Source organism: Ictalurus furcatus, chromosome 18 (assembly GCF_023375685.1).
Source record: "Ictalurus furcatus strain D&B chromosome 18, Billie_1.0, whole genome shotgun sequence".
NCBI classification, from domain to species: Eukaryota; Metazoa; Chordata; class Actinopteri; order Siluriformes; family Ictaluridae; genus Ictalurus; species Ictalurus furcatus.
In genome coordinates, this window is record NC_071272.1 from 16,540,630 (window position 1) to 16,565,423 (window position 24,794).

The 24,794-nt window shown below is 41.8% G+C and overlaps 1 protein-coding gene across 6 annotated transcripts in view; it reads right to left on the minus strand.

Moving 5' to 3' along the window:
- The window catches only part of cadm1a (cell adhesion molecule 1a), a 346,601-nt gene that overhangs the window by 85,771 nt on the left and 236,036 nt on the right, over positions 1 to 24,794 (minus strand). The gene's annotated exons all lie outside the window — the stretch shown is intronic.

Sequence of the window (24,794 nt, forward strand, 5' to 3'; positions counted from 1 at the left end):
ATAGCAGTCTTTAAGTGTGTGGGAAGAAGGTGCACTAGGGATGTTATCCAAACATAAAAAGAGAAGACATTTTGTGACATTCTGCCATCAGAGGAGAAATACCAAACCCAATGATTTCATGGCATATTGTAATCAGATAATAAAACAGCAGGAGACATGAATTTTAAACTGGAGGAGAGAAATTATTCAAGCCCTGCATGAAGCCTCCTGCAGAACATTACCTTAACACGTTTGCGGCTTTCTCTCACTGAGGCAAACCCTGAAACTTCATTAATTACAGTGTGTCAACAGCACCTGGGTTCAGTCTCTCCCTTTCTCCAGCCACTGCCACTACTGAGAATCAAGGGCTAATGCACTGGAATCCACAGCACCGTTTTAAAAAGCACTTACAGCCAAAGAGAGAGTGGATGAATTGTGCTCCGAGTCAGAGTCTGATTAGAAAACCAATTTCCTCCTTCACATTTTTGCCAAATTTGCGTCCTAGCGGTGCATCCATTAACATTCTTCCTGCAATATGCACAGAGACAAGGAAGCCACGGCTATTCAATACAGAGCCAAACTTCATGCTCCAGCTCTGTGTCTGAGAATGTCTGCTCTCTTTGTTACACAGAGCCTATTAAATCAGAGCGGCACTGACCAAGATAACCGCTGTGGTCTCAGAGAGGTAGAATGGACAAGCATGTTGTCATAGGTCTGCCTGACTACAGGAATGCCCACAGGAAATGATCACCCAGCCTGTTGCAATACACAGCAGCAACCCAAAAAAAAAACAACTAAAAAATACCCATTAAATTCACTATATAAGGTGTGAAAACTTAGGATGTCCATTACGTTGTTTTTGTAAAGGCCTGTAGGCTAGTGTACAAGCAAGGTACACAACTACCACCTACCTTGTGCATCTCTGATCACCATGACTACTTTCCTGCTATAACAGGTCTATGCATGTGTGCAGAACTTTTTTAGGATTCATGACACAGGCCTGAATACAGTCACTGAAGGGTTCAAAGCCACAGGAGACAAGGGACCACCCTGGAAATCAGTCCCCCTGTTCCTTGGCTCTGGTCACGTCAAGTAAATGCCATACTTCATAGGAATAACATTGCATTGGCTTTTCAACCCAGCCCTGCTGGGGCCTGGCTGGGCCTGTTAAAGCCGAAAGATGGTCATGTCACTGCTTTGCACTTCTGCCCCCAATGTAAGGTTAAACACTCCAGAGGAATGCATTAACCATGAGTTAGCCCCACACGAGACCAGCTCCCTACTCCAGAATGATAGCTGCATTAACTTGGCGGTCAGCGTGCATGAGCTGAATTAATGAAGCCTTGTGCTTCTCTTTAACATTCCCATCAACCCAAGAGCACTTCAGATAGACTGCTTGCATGAGGCCTGAACACTACATGCAAATAAAACCACACTACCCTTGTGAGAGCTTTGATTAAGAACAGACAGATGGGAATGTCAAAAAGGCCAAGAGGGACACGGAGGGATAACAACAACCAAGCATAACATGACCATCTTTAGCATAATAAATCAACATTAAAAGTTATTACAACTAGTCTAACCTTTTCATACCCTATATAAAGATCCCCTATTACTGTATCCTCTTGACCAGTCCTTGGTGGCAAGGGCCATAAATGAGAGCAAAAGTTGCTTAAGCTTGCACCAGAGGTCTCTTAGGTGATTAGCAAGTCCTTCTAGCAATCTTCAGATGAGGCCAAGGCCTAGGGTCTGCATCAGCTCAATTCACACTAAGGGAAGTGTCCAGGGTGACTCACATGGGAGGAGGAAGAGGAGGAGAAGAGCCTCCCCTCCCCTTCCCAGGGTTTCTGCACAGCTCTCCAAAAAGAGCACAATTCCCCAGCAACAACTAGCAGCGCTTAAATAGCCAATCTGTCGGCGGGTGTTAAATTAGAAAAGATAAGTGAACTCCATTAAAACCTAATCATCAATACCATTCTGAAAAGCTTCTCCTGCCATTTAAGCTCGAAGCAGACAAAGGAGGGAAAACAAAAGTGTTTCCCTAACAAAACAAAGAGCACAAAAGTGAATCCCCAACTGAAGACATTTAAAGAGTTGACAGTGCCCAGGTGGCTTCACAGAGATTCCATCTAAATTCAGAGGGTCACATCCTTTTCTCTCCACCAGTTTATTTTGTATTTCTCTTTTTCCAGTAATGGAGAAAAGGAAGAGATTAAGTTGAGCTGATCTGCAAAAGAGTAAAGCAGCAGCTACTCACTGTTGCTGCTTTAGACTGTCAATGACTGGAGCAAGTGTGTAAACCTGAGCCATAATAGGGAGGGATTTATGGTCTGTCTGCTGGGCTGTGATTAGACACCACTGCTGACACTCTGATAAGCTCCTCATTGATGGGAATATTCACCCTGGTGTCCTCAAGTCACCTCACAGGAGGGAGGGGTGAGGAAAGAAAGCTGCTCCTCCAGCATCTGCAACCCCATCAGTCTCTGACTTTGAAGCGACTTTTGAGGTTTCGTACACTTTGAGGGCACTTATTCAGAGATGCCACCATGTCTCCATGAGCTAAACAGAGCTGGTTATCCAGCTGGTATAAAATGCAACATGCAGCACTCATCTTCTTTCATCATTCCGGATAATCTTGGGGATTCATTTCTCCAAGAAAATGAAAGCCTGCTACTGGTATGTGACATTCCATGAAAAACCACTAAAGGCTGGCCGGTTGTATGGCTGTTAACGTGCCAAAACAGCTGGCCTTTTCAGAAATACTCCAAAGGCTAAAGGTCTTCCTTGCTTCCCGATGACTGGTCGGAATCTACATGCCAGGACCTATTCAGTCATTCAGCACACAGACTGTTGACACTAGACTACTCACATGCACAGGGGGGCTTGAATGGTACAGGCCAGACCTTCATGTAATTAAAAGGTTAATAGAGCAGAATCGTTTTTTATCTCAAAGGGGAGTAAATAGAAAGGGCAGGGGCACGTGGCATGGTCAGGACAGTCTCAACAGGACTGCTCAAAAGCATGCCAATGACAGCCATTTAACCACGGCAATTATAAAGGGAGATTCACCCATCCGATATCTTTTAGTGAAGGAGAAAGCTGATCTCAGATCTGAATCTCATTCTGATTTCCAGCTTCAATGTGACATTTACTATTCACTACCCTAGTCTTGCCTTTGGAAAAGGACTGATGAGAGCACACATCTTTGCGTACCAAAACAACCAATCCAAGACTGTCTGAGCGAGGTGGTCTCGGTCCAACTCCAAGTGAACTTGATTCGACTGTAGTGAGAAAGCGATTAAACTCTGAATCAACCAAACTGCAGAAAGAGAACCAAACAAACCCGTGTGTTTTTGGTTGCAGGAAGCATTTTTGCTTGACACAAGCTGCTACACTGAGCCATGAGGTGCAAACTGAGCCAAAGGACAGAACTGTAGTTTTCCACAAATGCCATATGTTCTTGATATGTGGACAGACAAACAAAATAAAACTAGCCTTTTTTTTTTATAATTGTCGACTGATTCAATGAGCGACGGCTCTGTGTTCTCTCTGCTTGGGTAATTTTTCGTGATTTCTACCCGGAATTCGCAAAGGCCTGTGTTTTTCCATTGGCTTAATTCTGATCAATGAATGAAAGACTTTTACAAGATCATTTTTAGCCATACCAAACCAAATGGCAAACAAGCCAAATATCATTATCTCTCTGATTCAGATTCAGTAAATGGACCCATACATATGAAAGCGCACTAAGGCCAAAATTATTGAATGGTCTCAGATGTTTAAATGAAGATCTATGTGCAGTTATCAATAAGAGAAAACAGTTCTCCAGCTAACAAGGGCCACAAAGGACTGCCTGTCTGGAAGTGGCACACAGACACCAGCCACTTACTTTCAACCATAGTACTCGATTTGAATTATATTCATTAATCCACCGCCTATACAGGTATATTATCTTAGGAACAACTGGCAAAGTTGTTGCTGTTGCGCACTTCATAAGTACTCATCATAATTAACAGTACACTGACTAAGCTAATGTATTATTTGAACACATAACAAATTTGTTGACATCCTGAATCTTTGAACAAAAAATGCTCACTGGAAATGTGACCAGAGAAGGAGCTACTTTATAATCATGAAAGCTTAACACTAAATACCCGCTCGAACCACTGAGGACTTTTCAAAAGCAAGGGAGAATCATTCAGGGAGAAGAGGGGAAAAAAAAGAAAATAATTTTAAATAGAATGTCAGTCACATATTTTAAACGAGTGTCCTTGAGCTGGCATGAAAACATGCTACATTCAGTGCAAAATCAATATAGTGCTCTAACAACAGACCCAGCAGAGACCATGAAGAGCCCACTCTTGTAAGCTTTGTTTCACCCAAACCATTTTTGGCTAATATAACGAATGAAAAGGTCAGCTTACTGAAGGAGGTGGGGTCATAATTGCAAGAAATATATAAATAAATAACAGCCTCTTGAACATTTTTTTTTTGGATGGGAAAAAAAAAATCTAAGAGGACAAGTTTAAGGTTAACTTTGGCGTTCTGTGTGAATTGAAACAGAGGGTGCGCAGTGCAGAGGCAGTGAGATGAGGAAGAACTTCGAGGTCGTTTCCAACATCATTCAATCTCTCATACACGGCAAACCCTGCGTTCTTTCCTATTCATCGGTGCATTGTGAAGAGGTTCGGATGAGATTCGTTTTGTTCAAACATTCCCATGGAATACAGAGGAGTAATGACCATGCTTGGTTGCAGCGCATGTACACAATGCAGCCAACTCCCCCTTGCACCCTCCACCCTCCACCGCCCTCTATTGCTTTCACTCTCAGGCCTTGCTTTTTACTTAATTAAATCAGCCTGCCCCTCATATCAGATGTTCTTTGATGGAATACTAAAACATATCCAATCTTCTAATGCCATTACAGGGGCAGAGAGACGAACGCTTTAATCCCCAGGATCAGCCGGTGCAAAAAAAAAAAAAGAGAGAGAGAAACGGAGAGAGTGAGAAAAAGGGAGAGCGAGTGAGACAGAGAGCGGCTCCCATTCTGCCATTGGATACATATTTGCTCCTGAGATAACAGCTCCAACCTTCAGCCTGTGTTCTCATTGCTGACAGATATGACAAGCCTCTCCCTCTGACACTCAACACGCTTCCACCCTCCCTTTTTTGTTACGGTGCAGTGGAATGAATGATGTTTCTGACATGGCACAGTAGTTCCCTATCTGACATTGCCTCACCTGCACGTACTGATGCAAACAAAAACGAGACTTCCAAGTGTTCCCATCATACGGCTGCTGGAACGGCATCACAACAAGGTTAAAAAAGAAGAAGAAGAAGAAGAAGACGACGAAGAAGGAATCGCATGCAGAGGTGGTTGCGTTTTATTTGCTGGATGAACACATCAACAACAGGTTTTAGTAACACTGTGACTATATTGGGACTCTCTTCTCTTTGATATGGAGGAGAAACTGCTGAACCCAAACAATAAACCCTCTCGGTGACAGGAGCTGCCACCACCCGCTGAACGGAGCGTAAAACAAGGCTTCAACTCACGTCTCTGTGATTGTGTGTGCATGTGTGTGAATCCCATATGCGTCACCACAATGGCACCATGTAGGGGTGTAATGCAACACCACTATGTGCATCAGAATCTGTTTAGTGCTCAAAATATCTGTGTCTATATTCAGATTTAAACTCAAAGTGGGCCTGGTTTAAACCAGAAGGGTTTTTTTTTTTTTTTAAACCCTACCACTACCCCAGTGTGCCCCTGGTACACCGGAAATAAAGGCTCTGACAGTTCCTCAACTTCAGCTACATCGCTTCAGTTCATAATTAGTCTCAAATGAAGGTGTGCACAAGACTGCTTTTAAAAAAAAATAAAATAAAATCCAATTCCTGCAGTTATTATTTTTGTTTATACCTGCCACATATTTTTATTGCATCCTGCAGGATCCCAATCCTGATACACACATCTAGTCTCGACCAGATGTCCTGTGAACCTTTCAGACAAGACAAATAGTGCACCTCCTATTTGTATCTGTATTTGTATCTAGAACGCATTATCTGTTAATTAATGGATTCATACTCGGTTATATCCCTAGCACCCGAGCACCATTTATGAAGGAGTTGTCATGGGGAATGGAGTAGACGAAAGTGTGTGAGGGGACTACGAGATGAACCCAGGTTATTCCTCATGGCCCGTTAGCGCCCTGGCAGGTGGAAGTGTGTGTTGGAGAACCCTGCTGCTCCCTGTGCCCATTATTTTGTGTTCCACACATCCCTGGCTTAATCCACTCATTTGGGAGGTCAGTGCAGATCATTATACAGTAGCGTGTCATTACAGAAACACTCCAGTGGACTTATTTTCCACCCAACATAAATACGCGGCTCTAGGGATCCGCTTGGACGCAACCTTTTTCTCTCTCAGCCTCGTCTCTATCTCTCTCTCTTGCTCTCTCACACACTTTTTTTTTATATGAATCCAGAAAGGCGTGTAATTAAATCTGCAGAGAATGCATGAGCAGGAACAAGTGATGCAGTCAGCCAGAATGTGTGCACTGCTGTACACTGGGATGAAGAGAGGCAGGATGAAATGGAGGAGAGAGAGTAAGTTTGTACTGTATCTGACAAGGCAAATGACGCACACACACACACACACACACACACACACACACACATACACACATACACGACTCGGTGGCAGAGCGAGTTCTTTTTCCCAGCGCAACCCGACAAAAGGAAAGGTACACTCATTTGCCACATTTTACACACACTGCAACTCCAGAGTCCCCGAATAGCCTCCCGGAAAAGCTAGCAGCCTGAGAAGTCATAATGGCCTCGCCTAATTCCTCCATATTTTGTGAAATATGGCAAGGCTTGTTCTATTTTAACGTGCAACGGAGAGAAAACATTGCTTGACTGATTTGTAAGCAATCGCGAATGCATTTTCATTGTCCTGCATTTAATTGGAGTATAAAGGCTGGTCGTTAGTGGCGAGAGGCAGAGACATTTATTTCATCCCTGGAGTCGGTGCCACAGATGGGCCGACAGTCTGCTTTCTGACTCTGTTGTAACTCTTACATAAATGAATCAGTTTCGATCTCTGTGGGGACATTACAGCCGTGCTAGAGTATGAAAGGGAGAATGAGGGGACGTTGGCGCTGTCACAGAGGACAGCCATAAATACTTAATGTACACCAATTATCTGCATATATGTATGAGAGTGTGGCTCCAACCTATTATTGAAAGCGACCAGCAACCATAAAAGATCCTTGGCTTTAAACCCAGAGCTTGAAAGGGGTCTTTTGGGTGATGTTACACAATTCGAGACAATGTTCCTTCCACATGCATGCGAACTACGAGATCTTTGGAAGACTTAACATGCATGATCTTTGTCCTTAGTGGTGCAACGCACAAATCCTCCTTTGCTCGTTCTCTGTCTGTGTGCACAAGTGTGACAGTGTTTGGTTGGAAATGGGGCAGCTGCTCTTAGATGAGGCATCATTTATCACTGGCCCAGGCTGTCTTCATCTCCCCTTGCTGCACTCAGGACTAAAACACATTTACCTCAGAGGATTACTGAAGGCTAGGGGCACGCTCATTCTCATGAGCTGTATGTGTGTGTGAGTGTGTGAGTAGGGGTCACAGAGTGAAACAGAAAGAAAGTGAGATTGCGAGAGTGCAAGTTACGAATGAGAGACAAGCAGTAAAATTGAGATAAAGTGTGGGGTGAAATCAAATGGGGGAGACGAGGAAAATGTCACCAAACCTGACCTGAGGTATTCGTGAATCTGCACTCCTGCCAACCACAATGAAAGAAAGCAGGTGAGGCGACGCGTATTAATTGTCAACTCTTGTTTTAAACCTCAATTAATCTACTGACATTAAGCTACAAAAGGACGGATTATGAAGAAAAGGTTACAGCTACACTGGAGCTCTTAGATGGAATCAGGAGCGCCGCATGATGAACTGCGAGCCAGTGTCATTTAGATGGAAAGCCATGCTGAAAAATTCGGGCAGGAACAAAAAAAAAGAAAAAAAAAAAAGGCAAATATTCTGCACTCAAGACTCAACCAGTCGTGTGAACAAACAGTGCCGCCACTTCACACCACCTCATTTCAGGCTGAGGACTGATTGTACGTGCTTGGCAGTTCCATCTGAAGTGCTGCTTCGCTGCTATTATATAGTGCAGAATCTTCTAGAATAAGCACCCCCAGACCTGGAAAAGCACTCACAAAATTGAACTTCTATAAACACTCCATTCTACATGGAAACTAAGGCAAAAGAGAGACTGTTCATTTGAAGAAAAAAAAAATAGAAAAAAAAGTGGAATGAGGTGCGCAGGAACATAATGCATGCCAGTAAAGGCTGAATAATGGATGTGTGGACTGGCCCACACCTAAAGGAGGTCTGGAATAGACATGAGATGTGGATTACATAGCTACTGCTGCAGGACATTTATATTGTGGTAAATATGCCATTCTTATGCCAGCCTTGTCCGCTCTGACAGAATAGGCTGTTTGTTTTGCACCACTGGAATAAGCTATTGCTGGTGCATTTGTTCTAGAAGGGGGAACCCTACAGTTTACATTTAAAGTGCTGGCAGGCGTGTGTGCCAATGTTGACAAGTGGCACTGCCAAACAAAGTGATATTGAGAGTGGTTTGTTTGCTTGTCTCCACAAACCCACGATGGCTTATCCGTGTTGTCAAATGAAATAACACGAGCTGTGGTCTGATACCCATTTTGGACCGCATAAGGTCCTTATTCATGACAAAAATGCCATGGGCGGATGCTCCTCTATTTAGACGTTGTCTCAGGGTGCAAATCAGCATTCACAGCTGCCACCAATCAATGGTGTCCACACAGACATGACTGTGTGCACCTGCCATACTGGCACATCACGCCCATCCGTTAATTCAATTTAATGCTCAATCCTATTTCCATGGCCTGTCATATGTATGCCAGCCAAAACAAAAGAAGAAAAAAAAGGAGAATAGAAAGGAAGGAAATAACCCACGGGAAATGTGAGGTGAGAGAATGCTTGCTGATGTCTCAATTGAAAAGGGTTCTGCTAGAATTTAGAAATGGATTACTGAGAAAAATCAATGCTAAACAAACAGTTTTGGAGTTAAGACACAACTTTACAAAGGTATTAAGATGAGAAGCAGTGATAAAATTGGAGCCGTTCCAGATTTCATTGTTTTGACTTGGAAGGAAGTCCGATTATGGCAGTCGAGTGCCAGAACTACTCTGAGGCTTGCACAGGATTTCTATGGATGCTGCTGTAAGCCATATGGATTTTTTATATTTCTTTCTCTTTTTTTTTGCTTTAGCTTGGGCCCATGTGAGTCTCTGCGATCCAGAGGTATGCTAGGTGTAGGGAATATGGTGTTATAAGCCTTAAGGGGCTGATGAGGTGTCATTGTTTGACAATGCTGGAGATTGTGTACATAACCCACCTCTGAAGTGTCATTTCTCCTCATTTCACTCTCCCTCTCAACACACAGTGAAGAGAAATGAAAAAAAAAAATACCTTGTCTTTTTTTACTCTCCACAAATCAGTGCAGGGACCAGAGATCATCTTTTCTAATGTCACCTCTTTTTATCTGGAGCGGACACACACCCGGCACACTGCGAGTCATTTGTCCTATAAAGGTCACACTAACGTGGAGAACAAAGATTTCTCTGCTGAATAACTCTTACTTCGGAGTTTCCAGTCTGTGTGCATTTGAGGCGTGCTGCAAGGCTGTATTGTGGCCGCCTGACAGCTTTGTCCTGCAGTTACGAGTGTTCTTTTTCTCCTTTCTTTTCTTTCCACTTCCTCTGCACCCCCTCCTCAGCACCTGGGCTCTTTGGCCACTCAGCCCAGTCCCTGCATCCCGCGCTAGTAACATCCATCACCCCTGACACCAATCACCGGAAACCTCCCCCCTACAAAATGCTTCCTCCAATTTGTTTCCCATTTCAATGTCTTTCAGCTGAGCCTCCTTCAGACACCTGTCCCAGCCACCTGCTACCTACCTCCACGGAAAAGTGTAAACAGTTTATAATCAACCCGAGTTCTAATTTTCAGCTAGTATTTATTTTTTTCATTATCAGTGAATACCCCCCAAAGCCCTAGAGTTATGTACATGTGCACAGTGCACATTCTCTTGCATACACTAGCAAACACTTCTATCAACGGGTATCACAGCTATCAATCAGCCTTAGCTTCTGACAGCGCAGCCGAGAGCACTTCAAAAGGAAAAGCGACATCTGCTGCAAAGCAACTCTATTTGCTCGCCATCTCAGAGAAGGAGAGCATGAAGCCGGAGGAAGGATGTTGTGACCGATGTCCTTTAACAGCTGAGGAAAGTAGAAGACAGACAAGGTGCAAATTCCCCATCTAGCTATAAATGTCACAGCATATTCTCTATTTTACACACAGTTGCTAATAGCAATATCTTTATTCAAGAAACCTGATTCTTCAGACCAGCGAACAGCAATGATGTACCAAGTACAAGGTTGTAGATGGCATATTGAATCTCTGGGATAATATTTCAGAAGTTGTAATGTTCCCTTGCTCTATTTCCAGAGGGGAACCCTTAGGGTCTACTAGGCCTTTAAAAAAAAAAGCCAAAAGATTTCTGGGAAAGAAATGATACAGTCGATTCTGAGCTCCAGTTACTCGCTGTGTGATTTTGCATGGATTTCCTCCTGGTTCTCCACTTTCCCCACATTCCAAAGGTAGATTGGCAACATTAAATTGCCTCTAGGTGTGAATGTATGTATGTATGCATGGTGCCCTATAATGGCGTTCCAGGATGTGTTGCAATTATCCAATCAGCCAATCATGTGGCAGCAGGACAAAGCATTAAATCATGCTAGATACTAGGTCAAGAGCTTCAGTTAATGTTCACATCAAACATTAGAATAGGGGAAAATAATGGGATCTCAGTGACTGTGGCAAGGATGTTCGTGCCAGCTGGGCTGGTTTGAGTATTTCAGAAACTGCTGACCTCCTGGGATTTTCAACTACAACACAGAATGGTGGCAAAAACAAACAAAACAAAAAAACATCCAATGAGCGGTTGGTCTGCAGGTTAAAAAGCCTTGTTTATGAGAGACGTCAGAGAAGAAAGGGCAGACTAGTTCTAGCTGACAGCAACTCAAATAACCACTCTTTGCAAACATTGTTAACAGAAAAGCATCTCACAATACATAACACCAGATCATCACATCGGGTTTCGCTCCTGTCAGCCAGGAACTGGAATCTGAGACTACAGTGGGTACAAGCTCACCAGAACTAGACAGTGAAGACTGGTATAACATGTCCAGGTTTTTTTTTTTGTTTGTTTGTTAATGTTTTCAGACGGAGTCAAGCTTGATGGAGATGGAAATGGTTGATCAATGGCACTGTTAGTATTGACTCAATGCAGTTTTGTATTCCTAATTGTATACGGGTTTTCTGTAGGCGGTAGTCTATTGACTGGCTGGGATTTCCAAATAGTCACGTTGAATTGCTTTCATTAGTGCACACACAGTTGTTAAACCATTCAATTATATGCTTATTATCATCTTCACATTACATTTCATCTGTCCACACACACCGATACACTGCTAGTGTTTTCTATGATCTAAGCATCAGAGCTAGAGAATGGCTGATGGAATCAGGCCTTGTGTGGGTGGATGCTGAGGCTGACAGTGGCCTGACATTGCAGTGCAATTCTGACATGCTGCATTTCAGTCCTGAACCTGAGTGCCAAAAACAACACTGGATGCTGAGTTTGAGTCCATCATGTCAACAGGATGAGTCTCAGACAAGAAGATGTCACCACATGCTAAAGACTTTCAGCTGAGCTCCTGACAGGTTAAGGCTGATTAAGACATGCTGCAGACACACAGGCAGACAATGGACATGGACCTTATTACGGGCCAAGCCTCTTGTCATTGACTGATCACAGCCAAGCAGGTGGACCTCATACTGGGCTAAGAGCCATAGAACCTTGAGTCCAATTAGTGTAAGTACCTTGTATGAAACTTTGGGAGATTGGATGGGTCAGAAACAGCAGTCAACCAGAAACACACTGGACCTCGATATTTGATTTCACTGGACACAAATGAATATGGATATGCTGTCCCTGGGCTCCTGCTTAGTGAAGTTGCCTGAATAAGTTAAGAGGGTAGAATTGCCCAGTAAACAGTATTAAGAATAATTTGTTTAGGGTGGTGGAGACTCAGCAGTTAGGGATCTAGGCTCCTGATTAGTTGTTCTTTTGTATTCTGTAATACAGAAGCCCACTACTCTTCAAATATTTAATGACACTCTTTGTGGGGTGGGTTGTTATAGGAAAATGATTAATGATGGAGTGGTGTGATAAGGCCAATGATTACATGTTTTGTTTTTTGTTTTTTTTTTTTTAAAGAAAATCAGTTTATTATTAGACTTAAATTATGTGGAACATCTGCAGTACAAGTCCCCGTTAATTAGCTGTTACTATAGAAACAATAATGTATATGAATATGGGACTTGCCTTATTGCCAGAGTTGCTGTTATAGAAAATCAATCAACACCTTCTGACCAATCAGATTAAAGAATTCAACAGCAATGCAGTACAAGGCCTTTTGTTTCCCTCGCACGTACAGCTTTAGTGTCTATGCAATGGCAAAAATAGCCTACAGTGGTAGACTAAAGTCAAAAGATCAGCATAAGTCACCTTAGATGATAGTCCAGAAAAGGTTGTTGATATTTCAGGCGTACGAAGGTCAGTTGGAATGAATGTTTGGGAATTCTGTGTAAATCTTCATAGGTCACAGCATCACCCAGCACCATAAATTCCCTATGAACTGTGTATTCTTAAATGATAGCTTAAAATGGCAAGCCCTCATTGAGCAAACGTCCTCTGTGTGCTGCGATGAAGGGGCCCTTAGCGCGTGGCACACTTAGTAAATAGACTTATGGTGTTGTGCGTGACATTAAAATACAGGAGAGAGCTTCAGGGAAAGAGAAAGATGCGCTCGCTCTACAAGGCAAAGCCGGAGTGGGTTTATGTAATTGGGCTATTAGCGCTCGAATGGCTACAGCGGCCTACAGCTCCACTCAGAACGCGCTCCCTGGTGAAAACGAGTGATGGTTTCAGGTTCACAACAAGGATGTATTTATCAGTGCTTGAACCCAATGACTGCCAGACCCAGTGAAGATTTGTAGTCTCCCCAGCATGAAAATGCTGAATTTAGAGAACTCTATGGCTTTCTGTGTGTCTGCCATCTCTAGATCCTGCTTCAGCCAGGCTAATCCTCCTTCATTTTACATTATGCGCAAAATGAGGGGCCAACTTTTTAGCGGGGGATTATTTGAAATTCAAATTCAAATTGACTTTCCTAATTTACTGCAACATGGTGTGCCTGTTTCCAGCAGACAACAGGTATTCTGTCTCTGGACAAAAATGGAATGATCAAACATTTAATGGGACTTGGAGTCTTTCCCTTACATGCAGAGAGACACAACACTACTAGTATAATGTGTGGACTCGTTTCTTCCTCATTTTTACTATTTTCTACTTTTTTTTTTTTTTTAAGAATAATAATGAAAACATAACACTCTAAAATAATCAAATACTTTTATGGGTTATGTGACCAAGAAAAATGTTAAGGAAATCCAAACCAATTTATATTTGAAATTCTTAACAGTATTCCTGATTAAGCTTTGCACATTCTTGGCACCTTCTCAACACACTTCATGAGGGAGCTTCACCCAGGAGGCTTTTCTTAAACTTCCCAAATAGGCCAAGTTCCTCACAGCAAATATATTTTTAGTTTTTAGACCATTATGTATATTCATGTGATGGAAAAAACAGGCGAACTACTGAACAACTGACTTATCGATTGCATTAAAAAAAACTTTCAAAATTTTTTAAAAAATGAAACGAGTAAACAAAAATAAATGAACATTGTAGAGAGTGCAAAAGTACCATATTACCAAAATATGTATTGTGTGCATAAGAATTAAACAAACCAACAAAAAACACCTAGTAGGTTTTTTTTCCATCTATCTTGCTAATCTTACAAATATAGTACTCAAGTTTGCTAACACTAGCTAATTATCTGTCCCTCCAGGATTTAGCAATTCTCTCATCAAGGAAACTCTGAATATTCCCCGGAGCTTGCAATTTTTCAAAATTGCCGCAGATTTTACGCAGATTTGGGCCAAGACTTGGCATGTGACGTCATCACAACGTGCATTCAGCCAAAGCCCCCTTTGATTCACGTGCGTCGAACACGAGTACAACTAAAAGGTCTCATTTACCAACAAACATCACTGCAAAAAATTTCGTACAGTTTCAATTTCACCAATTCAAGTAGTTTTCCACAAAAAAGCACAATAAACTCTACAAGTTGCGCCCCAAATTTGGAAAAAAGACCCAGCAAAATTAAGCTTTTTTTTTGCCGCAACAATCACAAAAAAAAAGATGGACTGAATGATCCTGTATGGACTGAATTACTAACCACTAATACTTGGTTTCACAGTTTCTAGCGAGGCAAAACAAGCAGATTCTTTCGAGTTAAAAATGATGGGACCTGATATATTTCACAAAGGAAAAGGAAATTACAACGAATCCCTTTTTCCTTCTTTTGAGCTATGCGCTCAGCCAGTGTGTCTCATCTTCAAAGCCTTGGTCCTGTACTACTTTGAAGACAAAAGCCAAGGGTATTTAAATATCACCCTTTGGAGAGGAAATGAAATTTTCTGACATTCTGATAATAAACAGCAGCCAGCGCAGAGCAAAGAAACTGAAGGAGCTAGTTAGAGGGCATGAAGAGCTTCTAGATCACCTATGGCCTAAGTGTTGAGAGAGACAGAGAGAGAGAGAGAGAGAAAGTCACATTCTTCCCCTTCAGTCCCAGTGCATGGGGTGTGGGTGCCAAGATGATGCATATTACTATACCGGGGCTTAATTTACGGTCAATGCAGTTATTGATCTGTCAGAACTGAGTGGTTCCAAAAAGGCAGGAGAGAAATGCTGATGAATAGAAGGTCACTGACAAAAATGGACCATGATAAATCAACATCATTCACCAGCACTGGCTATAAGATGAACAAAGTCAGATACACTGCAAAACCGTCTTACAATATTTATACCATATAGTGCTGTCACATGTAGAAAGAAGCCTCATGTGAAATGACATATTGAACATTCGTCAAGGTGCACGTGTAAGGGTGCATCTAATATCGCTGAGAATCCGTCGAGTATACATCCGTCGAGTGTAGCATACAAGCACGTGTTCCTACCAACCTAACCCCATACATCAGCCATTGATTTAGTTTTTTTTTCTACTTGTCAAAGCTAATTTGTTTGGCGTAATGTATCCTAAACAAGATTCAAAGCATGCAGCAGTGTCATCATACAGAAAAACACGTATGCGTTAAGAGTACCTGCTTTGGTAAACACTTGAAATCGACAGACGTGACTTGTGTAAAATGAAACAGGAAATAAAAAGGAGGTCATGTTCAAGGCCGAGCCTAGAAAATATTTGCATAGTTACTCTCTGCTCATTGTTGCTTCTGCTGGAATACCAATACGACGAACGCTTCAGGAAAGTCTTGGCAATACGGATTTGCATTCTGTGAATAAACACCCGTTGACCACATAACTGACACTGCGAGCACTTTCGTGGTTTGATAAGAGAGAGCCACATTTTTTTTTCTGCCCCCCAGTTAAAGCGAGAAGTCGTCAAATTAAACACAAGCCCTATGTACACTAGCCACCCCTGCTCACAGGATATGAATTTAAATGAAATTTGTGTTGGGTTTTTTTATGGTCGAGGAGACTGGAAATGAAAGCGGAGAGAGCAGAAAGTCAGCACACGGAACCTTTCCTGCGATCCACATCCTTCTCTCGGGACAGGTAGAATTAATGGGGAGCAGATGGTCGCTCCTTTAAGGTCAGTGCTTTTGCTTCAAAAACGCACATCTCTCTGAATCATTAAGCACGTCGGCAGCGCTCTGTTGCATAACACGCACAACACGTAGGAGTCGGATCTGCGCTAAACATGAAAAATCGGGAGCGGTGATGTGACGAGAGCCTGCACTGTTATGTTGCTGTGTCATGTTGGCGCGATAAATGCCTTACTGGCTCAAGCAGGAATCAGTGGCTTACCCTGTATCAACCTCCTTCGAGCCTTCGAGGGAATGCAAGCCAAGAGCCATGTGCTCAGCGGGGTGTGTGGGAAGTGTGTGTGGCTGCAGGGCTCTACCGGGTCCTCTGGGTGTCTTGAGCAGACTCTGCGCCAGTCCGCAGATTCACCACGTGACCCCTGAGCCAGCTGTCCTGGAGCCCTTGTATGCTCTTGGCTGATGTCGTGCGGGCGCCTTTTCATCTCTCGACGTCGCGCAACCTCCGCCTCCGATGTTTGCATACCGTGCATGAAAAATGGTGCTCGCCAAGCTGTACAGGTGTTTCGACAGGATGGCGCGATAGCTATAAATCAACTAAAGTGGTGTGCGTTTCAGAACACAAACCCGGCGCGGCACAATAGACCTGACTGCTAAACAGAGCTCCGATTTGATTAAGGTCCCATGGAGCAGCTCGAATCAATACTCCTGTGTTATGCATCTAGCCTTGAATAGTTAACTTACATAGTGCAATGAATCGCTTTGCGTTTTCATGCCTCAAGAGGTGCAATTAATACTCGCGGTATTAGCATTTCGCCTGTTTTCAACTCATCATGAAAGAACAGAGGGTGTGATGCGGAAAATGGAAGCAACAGATGAAAGCTGATGGGGAAATAAAATAAAATTAAATAAATAAATAAACACTGCAGAACCTGCCGGCGGGTTCTGTGCGGAGGAACGGCTGTGTTTGCCTTTATCACACACGCCGCAGCCTCCTGACCTGCTATTGAATAGGAGAAGAGGGAGTTAGCACCATTCTTCCTTTTCTCACTCTAGTCAATAAATCCAGTGAATCACCATGAAGCTCCTCGTCCTGCTTAAGAGGCACTCGTGCATGGGATTTGATCAAACTGCGTGTCTCCCATCAGCAGACTGGAACTCAATAAACCTGCACTGGTGACTAGTGGAAAATTATACAGTGGGAAATAGGCCATTATATATTTCAGCATGTTTGATTAAAGCTGTGTCTAGTAACTTGCCTGGATTCTCTGTCAACTGTATTTATAACACATCCTGAAATACACAGCCGTGCTGCATTTATCTGTTCATCTTCCCCAGCCCGGATTTTTTTTTTTTTAACACACACATGCCCGTGCACACTCACACACTGTAATGGAGACCATATTTCTACCCGAACGCAAAATGAATATTTGATATTGGCACACTGCTTCTTCAGTTTCAGGGATAATCTATTATTTGTGTATGCTTTCCAGAGACAGGCCGGCTCTGCTTTAATAGTTTTGATGAATTGCCGAATAGTTTATATTAAAAGGGCAGAAGACGTTACTATCAATCATCTGGAGCTTTTAATTGAGGAGACTGGTTCCCATCTTTTATTCTGCCAGCTCCTCTCTCTCTCTTTCTCTCTCTCGTTGTGTTAGATCACGAGCGAAGAAGTCAATGCCAAAGCAAATTCCATTGTAGCCTCCACCAGCTGTGTAGCTCAGACCAGAAAACAGGCTTGCCTGCTCGCTGCGCTCTTTAATTTCTGGGATGAATGGAGCTGCGACCAAATCTCCATGAAGAGATAATGCGACTCGCTCCGTCATTCAGCAACCGAGCTTTACACACACTAGTCTGGGTCCTGCTGTACGTACTGAACCACGACACATAAAACATTGTGACACTGGTGCAATTACATGAGTCGGACACTAATGCGTTCTAATATCATTTACCTGCTGTATCTAATGTGTATCCGAAGTCTGGTTTATTTTTGTCTCGCATCCTTCTTTGCTTGGTATCTAAATCAAGACATTTTCATGCTACACGATATGAAAAACAAAACCTGCGCTACTCTTAGAAAAGTAGATGTTTACAAAGTTTATTATGATGTTTATTTTGTACTATTACACCCAACCTTAGGATAGCTCGTGTGCTGATAAAATAAAAAAGTGTTTAATTTGTTTGCAAAGTTTGTTTCAAATTGACTTTATGGAAAAAACATCAACAGTGCTCGATATTTTTACCAGAGGCCAAAAAATGGAATTGGGGTTTTGGGGTGCCCATGTTCAGCATTGAATTTACAGTGCCTTCCACTAATATTGGCACCCTTGGTAAATATGAGCAATGAAGGCTGTGAAAATTTGTCTTTATTGTTTAACCTTTTGATCTTATGTTTAAAAAATTCACAAGAATGCTCTGCTCTCATGGATACCAAACAATTGCAAACACACAGGTTTATCCCCCCAAAAAGTCTCTGTTAAATATATGTGTGCCACAATTATTGGCACCCCTATGAATTCATATGAGAAAAAAAATATTATATAAATATGAGGTAACAAATTCCCTTAGTCATTCATAACAATGGGTAAGATCAAGGAATATAGCTGTGATGTGCAGCAAAAGGTTGTTGAGCTTCACAAAATGGGAAGTGGCTATAAGAAAAACTGAAAATGCCCATTTCCACCATCAGGGCAATAATTAAGAAGTTCCAGTCAACTGGAAATGTTATGAATCAACCTGGAAGAGGACGTGTGTCTATATTGTCTCAACGCTCTGTGAAGAGGATGGTTCGATTGGCCAAAAAATCTCCAAGGATCACAGTTGAAGAATTGCAGATGTTAGTTGCATCTTGGGGTCAGAAAGTCTCCAAAACTACAATCTGAAATCACCTACATCACCACAAATTGTTTGGAAGGGTTTCAAGAAAAGCCTCTTCTCTCATCCAAAAACAAACTCAAGCGTCTTCAGTTTGCCAGACACTACTGGAACTTCAAATGGGATCGGGTTCTATGGTCAGATCAAACTAAAATAGAGCTTCTTGGCAGTAAACACCAGAGGTGGTTTTGGCACACAGAGAGGTAGCCATATGGAAAATTACCTCATGCCCACGGTTAAATATGGTGGTGGCTCTTTAATGTTTAGGGGCTGTTTTTCTGTCAGAGGACCTGGATATTTTTTTTAGGATACATGGTATCATGGACTCTGTCAAATATCAACAGATATTAAATGAAAACCTGACTGTCTCTGCCAGAAAGCTTAAAATGGGCCGTGGATAGATCTTCTAGCAGGACAATGATCCAAAACATACATCAAAATCAACACAAAAATGATTTACTGACCACAAAATCAAGGTCCTGCCATGGTCATCCCAGTCACCTGACTTGAAACCCATAGAAAACTTGTGGGGTGAACTGAAGAGGAGAGTCCACCAGCATGGACCTCGAAATTTGAAGCATCTGGAGAGATTCTGTGTGGAGGAATGGTCTCAGATCCCTTGCCATGTATTCTCCAAAGTCATCAGGCATTATAGGAGAAGACTCAGAGCTGTTATCTTAGCAAAGGAAGGTAGCGCAAAGTATTGACTAAAAGGGTGACAATAATTGTGGCACACATATATTTAACAATATATATATATTTTTTGATAAACCTGTGTTGTGTTTGCAATTGTTTGATATCTTGTTTCATATATATATTTATGTTTTGTCAAATTTCTTTGGACTTTTAACATTTGTGTAACAAAATAATTGGAACGAATGTTTAATTCATTATAAATCCGCATCTACATGGTTAGAAGCAATGCAACAATTCAACTGATCCCATAAACCAACAAGAAAGTCTTTTTTTTTTTAATGTGCCGTAGTTTCCCATTATATATAATTTTACACACATTAGCCTGGGTCTGTGCTACAGTATGTATTGAACCACAACGCATAAAAGATTGTGACACTGGTGCAATTGCACGAGTCGGACACTAATTCGTTCTAATATCATTTGCCTGCTGTATCTAATATGTGTCCAAATGTGAGGAATGCACTCTGTGGTTTCTTTTGTCTCACATCCTTCTATGGTTGGTATTTACTGTAAATCCAGTGCCTTATCACACCAAACACAATGCCTTTCACTATTCAGCATGGCTAAACATGGAGTCTGGCTCCCTAGAGTAAACGTAATGTCTGTGAAAGATGACAGCTGCTTTGAATACAGGGTTGCTAGTGTGGCCGTCCTGGCCAGAAGAAGCCGCTCGGTCCGGGGTAATGACACTGCAGTAGTGCTGGCACGTACCATCAAGTGAGGCAGTGTGTCAACAGAATGCATTGCAGCATAAAGAAAGAGTCTCCTCTCCTCGTCTCTATCAGCCCGTGCAATCAGCCATGAGCGCTGGTTAGTGTCTCGGGCTTGAGGTCACCAACTATCCGTGAGCCATTAGTGAGGGAGGTAATTTGATTCTGTGCACTGATAACATATTAAATAGTTTAGGAATAGTGCTTAGGCCAAGAAAAATCCTGCTTACTCCAACAACAAAGAGACTCTTCGGGACGAGTGCCCATACAGAGCGCTGTTTGCTTGATAAAGGGGGGAAATTAAAAGCCACATGGCTCTGTACAGATAGTGGGTACAGTCTAGCCTCCTGCTCTAGCGCCTCACTAGGTCTTTGGGGGACTGCGAGCTTTCTGGCTGCTGATCACATTTCCTAAGAAGTGGATATTGTGTGCATTATTTAGCTCCACTGCCAAAAACCTAACACTCAAATCTAAATGGCATGTCTGCTAAACTCCCATGCCACTCGCAAATTTCCTCTAGTATATTTTTTTTTTGTGTGTGTGTGTGTGTAGAAGAAATATTTGTCCAATTAATTTAAAGTGCATTTAAACTATTAAAGTGCCACAGAGATATACGAATGTTGTTTCATTTTCTCTGTGGCACTTTAATAGTAGGCTCAATTGATTTATTCGGTGCACCAGGGGGATATAGATTTATTTTCCACATAAAAAGTACGTTTCCATTGACTTTATGTGGATAATATACAGGTGAGCGATATGGAAAAAAACCCCACATCACAATATAGAAGCCATTTTCATGATGTGTGATATATAAATTTGCAAATGAAGAGCTGACTGTAGTGTTGCATGTAAAGAAACTATTCAAAACGAGGTTAAAATGTTACCAAGGATAAAACATGTGATACTCCAGTTGATACTGACAATTTATTACAATATTGATTTTGTATCGCCTTTACGCCCAGCCCTAAGACAGCACGAGTGACCAACTAAAAGTACATTAAAAAATTTATTTAAAAAAATTATAATTAAATTAAAATAAAATTATTTTTAAAAATATTTGCTGAAAATAATACTGGGCATAATGATGCAATTGAAATAAACAAACAGACATTTAAATAAATGAATAAATGAAATTAAACAATTATATATAAATTAATACAGTACATAGATAAACAAATAAAAGTAAAAAAAAAACACAAATAATATTAAACAAACATACCAACAAGCAAATAAAAACCAAACTTTTCTGCTTTTTCAAAAATGGCTTGAACATTTTTGTGAAAATTACAAGCAGATTGCAATGATATATGCTGTCTTTTGTTTTGTGATTATTATTTTTTTTTTACTTTTGTGAAAACGTGACAAAAATAAATATGAAAGATTGTGCAGACAATCCATTAGAATTCTCCACCTACACAGTTAAAAACACCCAACCATGATGGCATGTTAATGATGTGATTTAAATCCTGAAACATTACAAGAAAATGTGCTGTAGTTTGCCATCATAGATAGCCATCACATTACTACAATAAGATTAAGCAAGGTTTCACTGTCCTCCACTGTATCTGTATCTGGTGCTCTTTCTCTATCCTGCTTTTCCCTCTGCTTTATTTCCAATATTTCTACAATGTACCTCATAACTGCCATTTCCATCGCCCACATTGGCAAACATTTTTTAAGCGCTGAAACATTTTCCACACAAAATCCCTTGAATACAAACCTGCCCATTGTCATGTTCTCACTCCCCCTCAAATCATTTTAGCTCAATTCCTCTCTGAAATCTCCATCCAAACAGGCCATCTCACACTCTGTCCCTTTTCCGGCTCCTTTTTTCTGAAGCCCTGTCACTACCTAATATAAAAATTTTAAGCTCTGAATGTGTGAAGAGGTCCTCCAGGCGAATGCTGAAAAGCATCTGAGCGCTTTAATGCCACTGAAATGTGTATGCAGCTCATCCACTTCCTCCAGCCAGGTATGACGGTACCTTTCAAACTGACCACCCAAGAGATTTTTATGGCGCTTCGACCAAGTGCCTATAGTAAAGGCTGTCCACTCGGCGGCCATCTTGGCAGCATTTGCAGGCAGTTATTTGCAGTCATAGAAGACCAGGCTCCTGTCTACTTGTATAGGAAGTGACCTATATACCATAAACATGTATTGACAAGACGATGTTTTGAATATGGAATTGTAAAGGGGGTAAAATATCTGACAAAAATGGAATAAAAAAAAACTAAACATTTTTTGTTTGCTCCAGCTACTGAACATCCATGTCTTTCCACAATTAAAGCTTACCATTACAGTGTATGGCTTTGATATTGTTGCAGACAACAATCGCATGTCATAAAATAATTCTTTTGTGGTATTAGACAGCATTATGTGACGTGACCAATTTAGCCAATTTAGTGCCATTGTGACCAAAGAGTGTTGACTGTAGCTGTCAGAAATTTTGATTGAAATGTCAGAGTGTGAGCGCTGCTACGATGCTTGTCTAAAAGTCACCAATAAGAGGCTGGATTAGGATTTCACAAAACTCATGGGACGGCAACTAATTTGGTAGTCCTGATGGTAAAATGTAAATGAAACACAGTAATTGACAGAAGAACGTTTTGAAGAATGTTTCACTTTATAGAAGATCATTTCCTGCACAGTCCTGGATCTTGGTGATTGATGGCCTAGGAAAATCATTTTGTTTAATCGCAGGTCTTTACATGATCTTCATTTGGCAGTGAGAACATGTTATTGCACAGCCTGTTATAGAATTCAGCCAAGATTTTACTGGGATCATCTCACACAGCGTGTATGTGATGTATTAATCTTAAAAGGCTGCTGTAATCGCACAGTGCCCAATATCTGCGCACGAGTTATTGTAAGAATCTCACAGGCCAGGTGATTGGTTCATTTAATGAGGGGCAGGTTTTTACGTAATACAGCTTTATACACTTCATGTTTCAAGCAATGGGCTGTCTCTACTCTCTACTCTGTCTATTCAACAGACCTAGCTCCCAATGGGCTCCCTTATCATTTGCCTTGGTGGAACTCTATGGTAATACGCTCCTGCCCATTGATTAGCTGCCATTTCCTCCATGCACTGAGCCAAGCCTCAATGCACTCGCTTCAGGGACCTAGCCACTGAAATGCCATCTCTCAAATAATTAAGCATATCCCATGCTTTTCCTGCTGTCGCTATAGATTTCTATAGATTGGTCAGTTTTGAGTTCAGCACAGTGCACGGAGCCTGTGGAAGTCCGTGAGCTTTCATGCAGTCAGTAATGTGTAGCATGGGTTTCTGCTAGACTCACAACTTCAGCTTCTCTACTCCTAATTGGCCGATGTCTGCAGATGTGCATTGCTCAGACACAACCTCTGAAAAGCCCTCCAACCTCAGTATGACAAGGCTTCCTAAAAACAAACACCCCCTCCCATATGGACTTGACCACCTGCGCATTTGCAAACACACATACACACACACACTTGAACGCACTCACAAAGGCAGAATGAGTGCAGGCAGAAGAGTGCAGCTTAACCCCTGCTCTGGCACCATCCATCAGTGTGAAGAATCGGCACGCTTGCATTGCCTCAGACAGAGCATTTACACAGACAGGTGGGATTGAGACAAGGTCCGTAACGGAGGCCTAACCCTTACCTCCATCCTTCAAGGGTCAGATAGAGAGCCTAAAGCAAGACTATACTATCATGTTTGGTGTTTGCAGCTTGTTTATTTAATTTTGTAATAAGACATATTAGGCTAGTGTTGATAACAAGTAAGGGATGCATACAGTCGCCAGCTTTGCACTGCGCAAACTGCATGTTGAAATATCACACTTTCCTGGAGATCTCAGTAATACAAAACTGTACATGAACAGTTTCAGTAAGCCTGCATTTAAAAAGCAAAAACAAAAACAAAACCCCAAAACCAATCAAACTATGACTATACTGTATTATGAATTGAACCCTTGGAATGATTCCTCCTTGTAAAGGAAAGAGTGACATGAGAAGATATCGGTATCCTCTTTCAAGTTTTGAAAATGTGAAAGCCATGCCTCCTATTTACATCTAATGCTGGTGTGGCATAATACCAAACTATGTGCTGAGCAGTGTTGCCAAATTACTGACTTTGTTGTTATATTTGGTGACTTTTTAAGATGTTTTAGCAACTTTATTCTATACAACAGCCTAGTAGCAAATCTAGCGAATGTTTATCAGACTTAACAACTGTCCTGCACTTGAGACAGCTCTCCAGCTGACATTAAAATGGCTGATTATATGGGTTGAAAGTATAGGTTCAGTTGACTCACCACCTGTGTGTAAATCACTGTTCACCACTGGGCTCACTGACCAGTCTCTTATCACCATTGATCCCAAATGACCAATCCCTGCTTACCATTGTTCCAACCAGCAACCACTGATCACCACTGGGCTCAATGATCAGCCACTTATCACCATTGATTCTAAATGGCCAATCCCTGATTATCATTGTTCCAACCACCAACTGCTGATTGCCCTTGTCCCCAAATGACAAAATCCTGATCACAGTTGTTCCCAAGGGACTATTCACCAATTATAATTAATTATAAACTGCCAAACACTGATCACCCATTTTTCACTGATCACCACTATTCCCAACAACCACCTAAACAAGCATCTCCAAACACTAAG